Below are 12,644 nucleotides of genomic sequence, written 5' to 3' on the forward strand. Positions count from 1 at the left end.
AACTATTTCGAACTTAATGTCGAGTTTCGAGTAATTGCGTAACGTTCCCTCTAGAATTATTAAGGTTATTTTTATTATGAAATGACACTGACGTTTACTTACCAGTTAAATTCTGGATACTCCCAAAGGCATACGTGTTGAAATGTTTCAACTGCAACAGAACTTTCACAAGCATCAAACGAGAGTGGAGATTTTTTGAGGTTTTCCATGGTGAATCGGAGCTAAAAACAACATCTTTGGTTTAAAAGTATTTAATTGGTTGACAGAAAGTCTCCGGGAAGTTAATCACATGTATATAATATCTTCGTTGAGAAAATAATGCGTGTTGAAAAATATGTATTTATTTATTTATTGGGCCTGATTTTGCTAGCAATAATATCTTCAGACATTTAAGGGATACAAGATAATGTTGAAATAGACCTATAAGTGCTTACATCAGATTTATTTATTATTAAAAAATAGGCCTTATATAACTAATCTTCCATTAAGGTGGAAATTTAATTTGGAAATTGGAAATAATGTATATAATATTTAAAATATAATATATACATATAATATATATTTAAATATATGTTTTATAAAGTTACAATCGAAACTTTGAGTATATCTCAGTGTTTGTAGACATGGATGGATTAAAAAAAGAAGATTCCAACTAACTGGTTTAAAAAATCAGTAGGAATAAAGATTAAAAAGTATTTTTAGGCGTCGCCATATAAATTTTATCCACTCAATAAACAATTAAGGGAAATATTGGTTTTCTAACATATTTATGCAGAGTGCGCAAAGTGGCCACAAAAACCAGCCAATTCTCATTTAGATTCAGATTTTTCTCTTCGTTCTCAGGTCAATATAATGGTAAGCGCTTGTCTCTTCCATCTCCAACAAATCAAATCCGTGTGGAAAAATATTGCAATATATTTGCCATAGCTTTTGTGAATGTTTATGTCGTTTTGCATGTAGATAACTCTAGTGGAATATACGCAAATCTCCCAAAATACCGAAGTAATAAAATTCAATCTGTTTTTAATGCGGCAGCGAGGCTTATTACGGGCGTAAAAAAATATCCTCACATTTCACAACATCTTCCATATTTGCCAAAAGCATGGAGGTAATGAAATATTAGCTTTGCTGGACAGTATTTAAATTCCTTGAGGATACCTATCAGACCACTGTATTAGGGAAAATATATGTCATAGAAAATCGGCTCTTAGATCGGCATTTGATACAGGCAGAGAAAAACTTGTCGAAATTGGATTCGGAGATCGTGCTTTTGCTGTTGCCGGCCTTTCTGCTTGGAACCTATCGCCTTCACACTTGCAATTCAATGTTAGTCTGTCAGTTTAGATATCAACTGAAATCTCACATTTTCATCATAACCTCAATTTTAAAATCAGAAAATATAATATGTTATGTTAGCTAATTTAAATTATAAGTTTACATACAAAATTGTCAAGCGCCCTTGAGGTGAGTTTTCACAATAATGACGCAAATTAGTTATTTATTATTATTAGGTCCATTAAGTACCTCAACTGTCATGTACATAATAATACTACTCATGTACACGAAAATAAGTTATTAAACCGATAAGCGAAAATTCATTCGTTTTAAAATTATTTTACCTACTTTTCAGATAGATATTCCATAAATTACAATGTGATTTAGAAACCATCACAGCTTCTGTAACATTGTTCATACCTATAACTCAAAGATAGCTTAAACAATTTAAAGTAATCAACTATTTGTGCTATGTGCAGAATGCAACAAAAGTTTCCCGCTCTGGTAATCAAAATTTAAACCTATTCTTGTTTACACAGAACAACCCCACTAATCCTCAACCCTTTCGTTAAAGAGGCGATTAACCGAAACCCGCGCTGAAACTTCATAATTCCTAAAGCAGAATCCTCAGACAAACGGTAAACGAAGATCAGGGATTACGTTAAGGGTAGAAGAGAAATAAAGGATTAACAGATGAGGAACATTTTCTTTCGTTCAATAGAGCTTAAAATAAGGATTAATCTATACGTATAAATATTATATACTTGGTCAATGTATGGTATGAAGAACTAATCAATTTTATTTTAAAAAATGAAGTCTTCACTTTGTGGTAATTCATTAAAATAAAATAAATATGAAACGACATTGTTTTTAATTTTTTTTTTTTGCTACAGACCAGTTTCAAAGCTGCACAAGTTTATTTATCATCTATCTCAATCAACACTTCTCATAATTAAAATAACAAAATGACAAAAAGACTTGATTTACTAGCTCCATATGTATCAATTAAAAGTTAAGTAATCTCTGTAAAAATAAAAGAGGATATAATTAAAAGTTAAATATTCCTTGATAAATCAGCTGTGTCAATTAAATATAACTGAACTCTTTGAACTAGAATCCTTAAAATTTATACATAAATTAGCCACTGATGTAATTGTCATACGAAGAACTAAAACTTGAAAAAAATTGTAAGAAACATAAACATAGGAAAAATAACATATACAACCTTTTAAAACGAGACAAGAACAGTCGAGACTTATAAACCAGGCACTGAAATTATACAATAAACTACCAGACAAAACTAAACAAAAGGCTCAGACAAACTTTTTAAAAGATGTAAAAAATATTATTATCAACAACAGTGTATGAATGTAATCCATAAGAGTTAATTCGTAAGTTTTCAAATAAAAGAATAAATGAAAAATTATAAATTTAGAAAAGTTTAAGAGTCTATTTCTTTTTGGCTCGAAAGTGCCCAAATTAAACTACCAAAAACATTTTTCGTCATAATAAATTATTAAGACAGTATTAATATATCGAGGACAGTGTTACTTAAAGTGAACATAAGTTTGATAATAAATATAAAATATTTTTTTACTTTCGATTTTTTATATTTAATTTTTGAAAAGGTTTATTATTTTGTTTATTTTTATATATTATTTTTAAAACAGTTGCGAACCCCTAAGCTCTTATCAGGAGACAGTTAGTATTATACCAAGGCCATTCAATATACATTGCAACAATCCCAACAAATGCATGATTTATGATTTTTGATATTTCGAATATTGCGTTATCTTTATTTTTACTTTTTTTTTTTTTTTATTGTTTTTTTATCTTAGTGTGTCAAGTATTAAAATCCCACAGTTATTATAAAGACTTATATTTAAAACAACTGTGTAATACGAGTATGTATACATATATTGTGTATATAAACTTGTCGAAATCCGGCGCTCCCCAAACACTAAATTCGGAGATCGCGCTTTTGCCGTTACCGGCCCCTCTGCCTGGAACCAATTGCCTTCAAATTTACGATCATCATAAAATTGTAAAACGCCCTTGAGGTGATTTTTATTAGCCATATATTATTTTTATTTTGTTTCAATAATTTGTCCCACTCTGTTTCATTGAAATGTTACGTATTGTATATATATATATTTTAACTAATTTTTAAATGTACCTACACTTAAGGCAATATTTTGTTTTATTTAATTTATCCTTACACTATTTAATATTTACCAGTCTGAAGATAGGCCCGCCAATGTACAAACAACATTATGTACAAAAAGTAAAATAAATAAATAAAATGCCCATTAGAGGTTGAAAGTTCTAAATGGTCGAAAAAATAAGTGGTAATGTACCGAGTATTTTCAATTAGTAATTTATATGTAAATTTAAGTTATTACATCATTTCACTGGGATTCCATTAAGAATTGTCAATAAATAATTTAAATCAAACTTCTATGCAAGTTCATTGGTATGGAAATATTCAGGAGAGACTTTTCGAATATTCCTGCAGCCATCTGTACAATTATGCAGTGAAGTAACATGCAGAGCTGAATCACGTTAGATAATTGTACAATTTACAATGTACAGGTGAATTTCCGCTTCAGTATTATTAATTTTGCATTCACGGCCGATTTGTCTTCCTGGAGAATGGAGATAATACGACTACCGAACCGTTATATTTGTTCTGGATGTGTTAGCTGATCGTAACGTACGTAAGCTTATTCCTTCTTATTAACATACATGTGTGGAATTTAATCTGGATTTGAATGTAAATGTGTACCAGTCTACGGACGCGAAGATTCGAGAAATTTCAACGTTTTGGGGAGTGGGTTAGACACAAATTCATTTTGTGTTTTTTTTACCTAAAATAACTAAAAATATTGGCAACAGATAATTTATCAACAGCAACATTTTATCAACTTGCTACGGTTTATTGATTTGTGTTTTATATGCTTTTTTTGTATCGAATGGTCAAAGTAGTGAAGCGCTTGCCTCGAACAAGGAAATTTCTACCTACGTTAGCTCAATAGTCACAGTGTTCGTTTGTATGTAGCATAAACGAAAGCGAAATACGAAACGAAGGCATGACATGCTAAGGGGTATATTTGATTTCAGATGATTTAAAAATAGCTATATGCGGTTTTTTTTCAACCCTAAGTATTTTTTTCCGGGCTGTCGTCCCGTGGCTAGTGTTACAGACTCGCGGATCAAAGGTCCGAAGTTCGCACTTCGCTCTACTGCAACTTAATAAAAACATTAAAATATTTTGATCTAAAATTTGATTTAAATTAATATTTTATTTATTTTATTTTATTTTATTTTATTTTTCTTTCTGTTGACGCCCACGGGGCTTTTACATTATACATACTATATAATAAGAAAAAGTTACACATTAAACATAATTAACATTTTTTCAAATATAAAAATTTAAAAAAATATATTTTTAAAATTTAAAAATAAAGTTACATAGTTAACATAATACACTTTTAAGACATAATACATACATTATATTATGTTTATAATATAAGGCATACCAGGATTCAAACAAAACATAAAAATATTTTTTTTTTTTTTTACACCGGTAAACTAAACTTTAAAGTGAAGTTATTTAAAATGTTGAAAACTGAAAATGGTTTTATAAACTAAAAATATAAAACATAACACGGGCTAACTTTTAAGCATACATAAATACGATCGAAGATTTATTGACTAGACTCCATCGCGTCGGTCGCCTGTAGTACTTTGGTCTTGAATATGCTCAATGAGTAACGAAATATGTTTTGATGTTACGATTTTTTTTGTGTAAACTACTTTTCCAATGTTTGTACACCTATTTTTCAAACGCTTTTTAACCTCACAACGACTATAAGTTATTAAGATGTCTAGCATATAGATGACGTGACGTGCATTTCAAAAATAATTAAATTAATAAGTGCTTTCGTTAGTACTCGGTTTACTTTAACTAAATTATTAAGAAATAAATATTTTATTTACGTTAAAAAAATAACGTTTAAAAACCGCTATGTATTAATGTCGCCACGTAAATTGTTTAATTATAATACCTTTAATATATTGTTAACATCAATTTTTTATTTCATACATGCGTATATGCAGTAAACGTTGTGTGTATGGGAGTTCGACATTCAAAATTCAATAGAAGTTATGTTTTTCGTACTTCGTATTAAATTATTTTTCATTATTTTAATTATGGAAATAAAAACGAGTTATACTTAAATCCACATATTTTAAATAACCACTGAACGGTTTCTTCATTTTCGCAATATCTTCTGGACGGGTCACTACTTATTTCAGATTTATGAATTTAAGTATCACTTTTTATTTTACTTTTACAATACTTTTAATAATAATGAACTTCCATCGAGAATTTTCACTAACAAACTTGATTATTAATGCATTTTAAACATTTTGAACAATCGCGAAAACAACATTATAAAAATTGTCAAAATGTTTTATGAATGATTGTTTTATTTTTTTCATGGTCAAATATTCACAAGAGTAATTTACAATTAGTTTTATATTCAATTGGTTTATCAAATATTACAAGTTTACATTCATATGTTTTGGTTATTTTCTGGTTAATCATCTAAAGTGCATAAGTACGGATAGCTTTCCCGTTTTAAGACAATAAATATATTTTTTTTAAATCAGTTATTTTTATCATAAATATTATCGACTTATTTTTTATCCTTTTTCCTAGTTTTTTGATTGTCATAATTAGAACTCAAATGAAGATAAAATTAATATACATATATTTTAAAACAACAAGTTTTGAACATTAAATATGAGATACACAATTATACATTTGAGTAAAATTGCATACATATAAATGAGGCAAAGGGTCATTCTTATCATATAAAAAATCAGACTTAAAGATAAGACACATGTGTTATGTTTATCCAATATAATTATTATTTGAGCTCACATAAGAATATATTTATATGTGCCCTATATATGTGCTTTATAATTAACGTTTAAGGTTTTTTATGTACGACAAAACGCTTAAATTGGGATATTAGATCCACTTAGTTTCATTCATTTCAATGACGATCGCTTAAACTCTTTTCTTCCTTACGTGTCTTTATAATGGGAACCCAAAATACTGGTACGTACGTATGATAATACATTGAATACTGCCATGTGGCTTAATTCTATACTATTCCAATACCATTATTATTTAAAGAGAGCCGCTCACTTAACATATGGCACAGACACGGGACATTTGGCGTGATAATGGGCTTATAATATCTGAAATAAGTAAATCCATTGAAGTATTTATGGTCCTACGACTGTATGAGATCTCAGCAGAATGCTCATACAAGGTGTTGCCGTAACTTGAATTAATTAATGCCTAAAACACGTACTTACGTCTTATCCACAAATATTTTTTTTCCTTTGTGGCCCCAAGAATGATCAATTCGCTTAACTTGCGGGGAAAGAAACGCTGAAAACAGTAGAGGTGAATTTAATTAAAATTGCTGCTTATGAAATTAAAATATGAAAAAAAAGTTTTACGATTTTCGGCATAAAAAAAGTTTTGGTTAGTATGAGCAAAACCAGACAATGACAACACTATTATATTAAAAAGGAAAGACAAATGTAGGATACTTAATAATACTTTACAATTGACTAAAACACTAAAATGACTTACTTTAACACATATCACACTGGAAATAAATTTAAAATGAACCTGACAAAGCATATGACGACTACACTCTCTAGACAAGTCATAACGTGACTAGACCTTAGAATATTTCTTATTTAACCCTAACAGGTTTTTAAAAATAATAAATTGAGTAGGTCTTATCTATATTCTGGCAAAAGTGTGTTATCTGCAAATACTCTTAAATGCAATATTTTTGCTAGATTGTGTATAAGACTCACGTTATTGATTTAAAACTAATATGAAAACTTTAGCCTAAATTGAAGCTTTTAGTTTGATGCCTTTGTCTTAAACACAGTCCATAGTTTTCCATTTTTATTTCAACTGAAATTTGTTTAAAGCTAAAAAGGGTGTTTAAATTGTTTTTAATAAGGACACATATCAAAAATACTTTGTTCATTTACTTGGTGTATTTTGTTCCACTAAATCTTGTATCTCTCTCGTTCTCATACTTCCGTGTCCCCGCTGCCAAGTGGCGTTCAATTCACGGATCGTTTGAACAAAAACAGGAAACACTGCCGGGGCCTACAAATTATGCGTGAAATTTCTAGAAATGCTGTTCCGGTCATGAGATTTACAAATACAGTTGATATTTGCGATCCGTTTAATGTTTGGGTACACATAATTATACATATTCTGGGGAATGGGAAGCGCTCGCTAATGATCGCGATAACTTTAATTGCGTAATTTATTATAATTTCAAAAGTCCGCACGTACAAGTAGATAGTACGTTCTTTAATTAAAATTTAGATCTCAAAGCAATCTGTTATATAACGACATAAAGCAGGCAAGATACAATAATTAAAGTACGTATATTGATAGTATAAAAAAATATGTTACTTTTAAACACATTTTTCTTCTAAACTCAAATCAATCTAAAAAATATTATTTACACATAAAATTTATATTTGAAGCACTTACTTAGTAGATATTTATAACATAATTGAAATAAAAGAAACACTTGGTTTTTAAATAGTTTTTATTTATAGATTTACCAACCGGTTTCGAATCTACTACTATAATCATCAAATATAATCCTATCTTATATTTTTAACATTGTCTGCATACACGTGTTTACGTTGAAAATAAACTATAGATGTAAGAGAACTCAGATTTTTTTAAAATTAAAAAACTAATTAATAAAAACAACAAAAAATATTTCTTTTAGTCAACTTCTGTTTAATTTTCTGAATAAAATAACAAATTATTGAATTTAAACCCCCCTCGCCTTTCACTTCATAACTCCACAAAAACAAATTCACACTTTTCAAAAAACTTGATTTCAAACAAAAAACAAACAAACAAACCGTCACACCGTTTCTTTATAAGGGTAGGCAGAGAGGATAGAACGCCACATATTGCTATCTTTGCACACATATCTCACTTCCTTTACATTCAAACATCTTCTCATGCACGCTCGTCGATTATTCCGACTTTTTACATGTCAATTTTTAAGTGTTTGACTTGATTTATTACTTCCGTATGTACAGGATTTTTCCAGGCAGCATTAAAATTGGAAAATAGGATTACATTTATTTCTAAATCCCGAAACTGATAATTTGAACCGATGATTTTTTATTTATTTTTTATTGGAACCAATGATTGGAACCAATGATTTGAATCAATTTGAACCAATGATTTTATAAAACATACAGTTTTTTATTTTATTTGAAAACAGCAATAAGAATCGCACCTAAAAACCCTACTACAAACATGCAATCAATTATTTCAAGAAATCGAAATCACGGATATAAAAATAGTGTAGTTCATACAGGCTTTGAAATTTAAACACATACGACAAATTTTATGTTTGCAATAAATTCAAATTGAGCAAGTTAAATAACCTTAAAATCAAAGTACCCATCTGTAAGACAATATTAGGACAGAAACATGCATTTTTATTTCAATCTAGAAATAATAAAGTGCATATTTTGTCAAAAGTTCAACCAATCACACCTTTAAAAATATGCAAAGCAGAGGCTTATGGAAAAATATTAGTGCTTGGTTACTTCAGCTGAATTTGGTATGAAATAAGTTGTATTTTCGTTTGTTTTTGCTGTGAAATATTTAAAATATGTTTTTTTTTGTAACAGGCCTGTTGCTGCGCAAAAATAATGCCTACATGAGAACTGTTTTCTTATGATGTTTCCTTTTTTAATGCTTTGTACATTAATTGTAAAATTTACAATAAAACATATGAAGATGTAGAGTAGGTGCTATAGACATGCTTTAGTAAATGAACACTGTAAATCTTATAATCAAAAATAAGTAAACGTTAGAATTTACCTCCCCCATAAAACAAACACTCTTTATGTGTGTTTTTTCGTAAAATTAAAGATATATTATATTTATTTATTTTTGACCATTAGATTTAGAATGTCTAATTACTGTAGCATGTCCAATTACTATGGCCTACCTTGGGTATTTTTATTTTTAGACATACATACAAAAAGATAGTTACAATATCCATACTAATATTATGAATGCGAAAAAGTGTTTGTCTGCATGTTTGTGTTTCCTTTACGACTCAACAAAGCAGCCGATCAACGTCATTTTTTGCATAAGAATAGCTGAAGAGCTGTTTTTATCTCGAAAACATGTATGACTTCTCCGGGAAAATCCTTAGTGGATAACTGAATTACTCTAATAGATATTAAAACAAAATATGATGCTACCTCGCCATAGACAAATGGACGATCGCTTTTTTGCATAGCGATAGTTGGAAGACCAAAAATGGATACAAGCTACTTTTTACCCCCAAAAATGATATAATTTTATCGGGAGAGTTATTGTTGCCAAACGAAAAAAATAAATAATCAACCGATTTCTCCCTAATACCAGGCGAACAAAACTTTGGGTTTATTTTTTATCGAAATCTCATCGGGAGTAAACAATTTTATTTATTTTAAGAATCGTTAAATTAAAAAAAATATTGTTTTAACAAAGAATCTACTGGGTTTACACCAAAAATAAAACTTGGCTCAATTTTACCAAACGATATTTACAAGAACTCGTAAGCTTTTATTTATCTTTTGCATTTTCAGCTAATACAGCTAACATTTTTATGAAATTCACTACTTTATGGCGTCGTTTCGTTCGACAGCAAACTGTTTTTTTTTCTCTGAAGAAACGACAAAAGCAGGTTATTACTTATACTCGATAAACTAATAGCTAAGCATTTTTTTATTTGATAGATAAACTTATGAAAAAATTAATCACCATAGAAAGTTAACACTTTAGTACATTAATATCTAGCCGATATTTTATTCAATGCATTAAACATATAATTTTTAGTGTAAATGAGCGATAAATGTGGGTAAACAAGTTGGATAGGTCAAGATTTAATTTATTTTGAAATCAAAATGTACATAGAGCGCCTTTACAGTGGCCACCCACTTAAATTGTTAAGATTTAAAAAATTATTCAATACAAGGTCTAAAATTATAGTTTTGCATAAATTTTTCATACCGTATTCTTTATTCTCATAATGAATCGCCAAAAATATTTTAGTGGCCTTAAAAACAAAAAAGTCAAAATTTTTTACGTAATTATAACACAATAAATTTTCTGGTTAATTTGATCAATAATCACGACACAATTGTCGTTGCTTCATTTTATTTGCTGAAAACACTTGAGACGAGATGATGTAAGTAAGTGAATTTCAAGTTATACCTTTATATTTGCGAACGAATATAAGTTTACTGATGTGACTGCGCAGATGTGTGTGCAATCGTTCTCCAGATTTTTTTTCTTTTACATTCGTTATTCCTAGCTGGGATTTATAAAACGTTAAAAGATAATATATCTTTTCATAAAATTCTACTTTCTTCCACTTTCATTCGCATTAACTCAACTTTCTACAGCTTTTCCTGATAATCTCTTGGAAACACACTGTTCATATACACAAATTATTCTACTTAGGAGATATAATAGAGTAGCTCCAAGACAGGAGGAAGATTGACAGGCCGAAGGGGTCAGCGGGTAAGGGAGATGGTAAAGAGGTGGAAGGAGGTGTTGCCAATAGTCTATGTAAGTCCCCGCGCATACATTATGCAGTCGTGTCGGACATTATGCAAATTCCTTCGGGCTTTCCTCCTCTCCTGACACCGGCAACAGATGGCGTCAGAAGGAAAGCAACGGTCAATCGTAGGCAGAGAGTAATGGGGGCCATTTGTGGAGAAACGTCACCTTCTTGTGCTGAATATATTCTACGTTATCAATTGAAAATCGGAAATAAATTACCCATTATGAATTTCACATTTATTTTTATTTGGTTTTGTGATTTGTGCACGTGCATGAGATCCCCTGTTCGTTATTAAGGCTGTTGTCTGGTAAAACGCACGCAAAATGAGAAAATCATTTTAAAGCTAATGTTTGTTTTTAATCGTGCAGTTATAAAAAAATGAAAAAACAAAAATTTGATAGAAACCATAACTTTTAAAGGGTTTCTGTTAAAAAATATACTTAAAAATGTTGTATAACTAAAATCTAATTACTTTGAGACCGGCAGATTACACCATTTTAAATTTAGACAAAACTTAGGTATCTGGGATTAATAAAGGCTAAGTATTGAACTAAAGTTTTTCGAAAAACTTGAAGATAATAAATTGAACATAAGAGTGGCCCAAGCAAATTTTTTTTTTGTTTTTTTTTATTATTTTTACGTAAAATTATTCCTTTGGTAAAACTTTAAAAAAAGATATTTATCAAAATATTTTATTTGAAACCTTTTATAATAGAATTGTGTTTTTTTTTTAAAGAAGATAATTCTGGTTGTAATATTTAATTTAAAACAATATCTTATTTACGTTTTAATTACCTTCATACCTGCCCTTACCGGTACCGATTTTGCTTCGGCCACTTTCATGTTCAACTTTTTATCTTCAAATTATTGCAACAAATTTTAGTTCAATACTTAGTCTTTATATGATAACCCAGATACCTAAGTTTGGTCTAAATTTGAAATGGCGTACTCTGCCGGTCTCAAAGTAATTATATTTTAGTTTCATAAAACTTTTAAGTATATTTTTTAACGGAAATACCTTTAAAATTATTGTTTCAATCTAATTAATGTTTTTTTATTTTTTTATTATTGCGCAATTAAATAAAAAACATTCGTTTTATAATGGCAAAACCGTATGATTTCCTCATTTTGCGCGCGTTTCATCAGACTATGGCCTTAACAAAGAAGTCGAGATTAGTTTTAAAGGTTGAGTTTTGAGACTGCCGCCGCAAGTGTAAGCACTTTTTGCCGTCAGGCAGAAAAATATAGAATTAGGAACACAGTTCTCTGTGCATAAGATAAATAAAACATTTACAAAATCAACATAAATTCATTATTGCTATGTACAGTGCGACATATTATTAAGCTAAGTAACTTGACGAGTTTGTGTTAAACGTAAAACTATTTAAGTTCTTTTAGAAAACATCAAAGATGATTTGAAACTAATATTCTCTAAAATAAGCTTAAAAAATAAAAAAAGGCGTCTTACATGTGATTTAATATTTATTTTCAAAGTGACCTTGCACCTATTACCAAATATTGGTTTTCGATGTCCTCTTTGGTATACTAGATTAAATTGCCTTTTTTATACACCAAATAGTAAAAACAATAATTTTACCTCAAATTTATTTATTAGACGTACCTGTAAAAAATACAATGGACTCAGTATTAATGCCGATA

This window comes from Micrasema longulum, unplaced genomic scaffold, assembly GCF_059751315.1.
Source record: "Micrasema longulum isolate JH-2025_06_02 unplaced genomic scaffold, ASM5975131v1 h1tg000972l, whole genome shotgun sequence".
In the NCBI taxonomy this organism is placed as follows: domain Eukaryota; kingdom Metazoa; phylum Arthropoda; class Insecta; order Trichoptera; family Brachycentridae; genus Micrasema; species Micrasema longulum.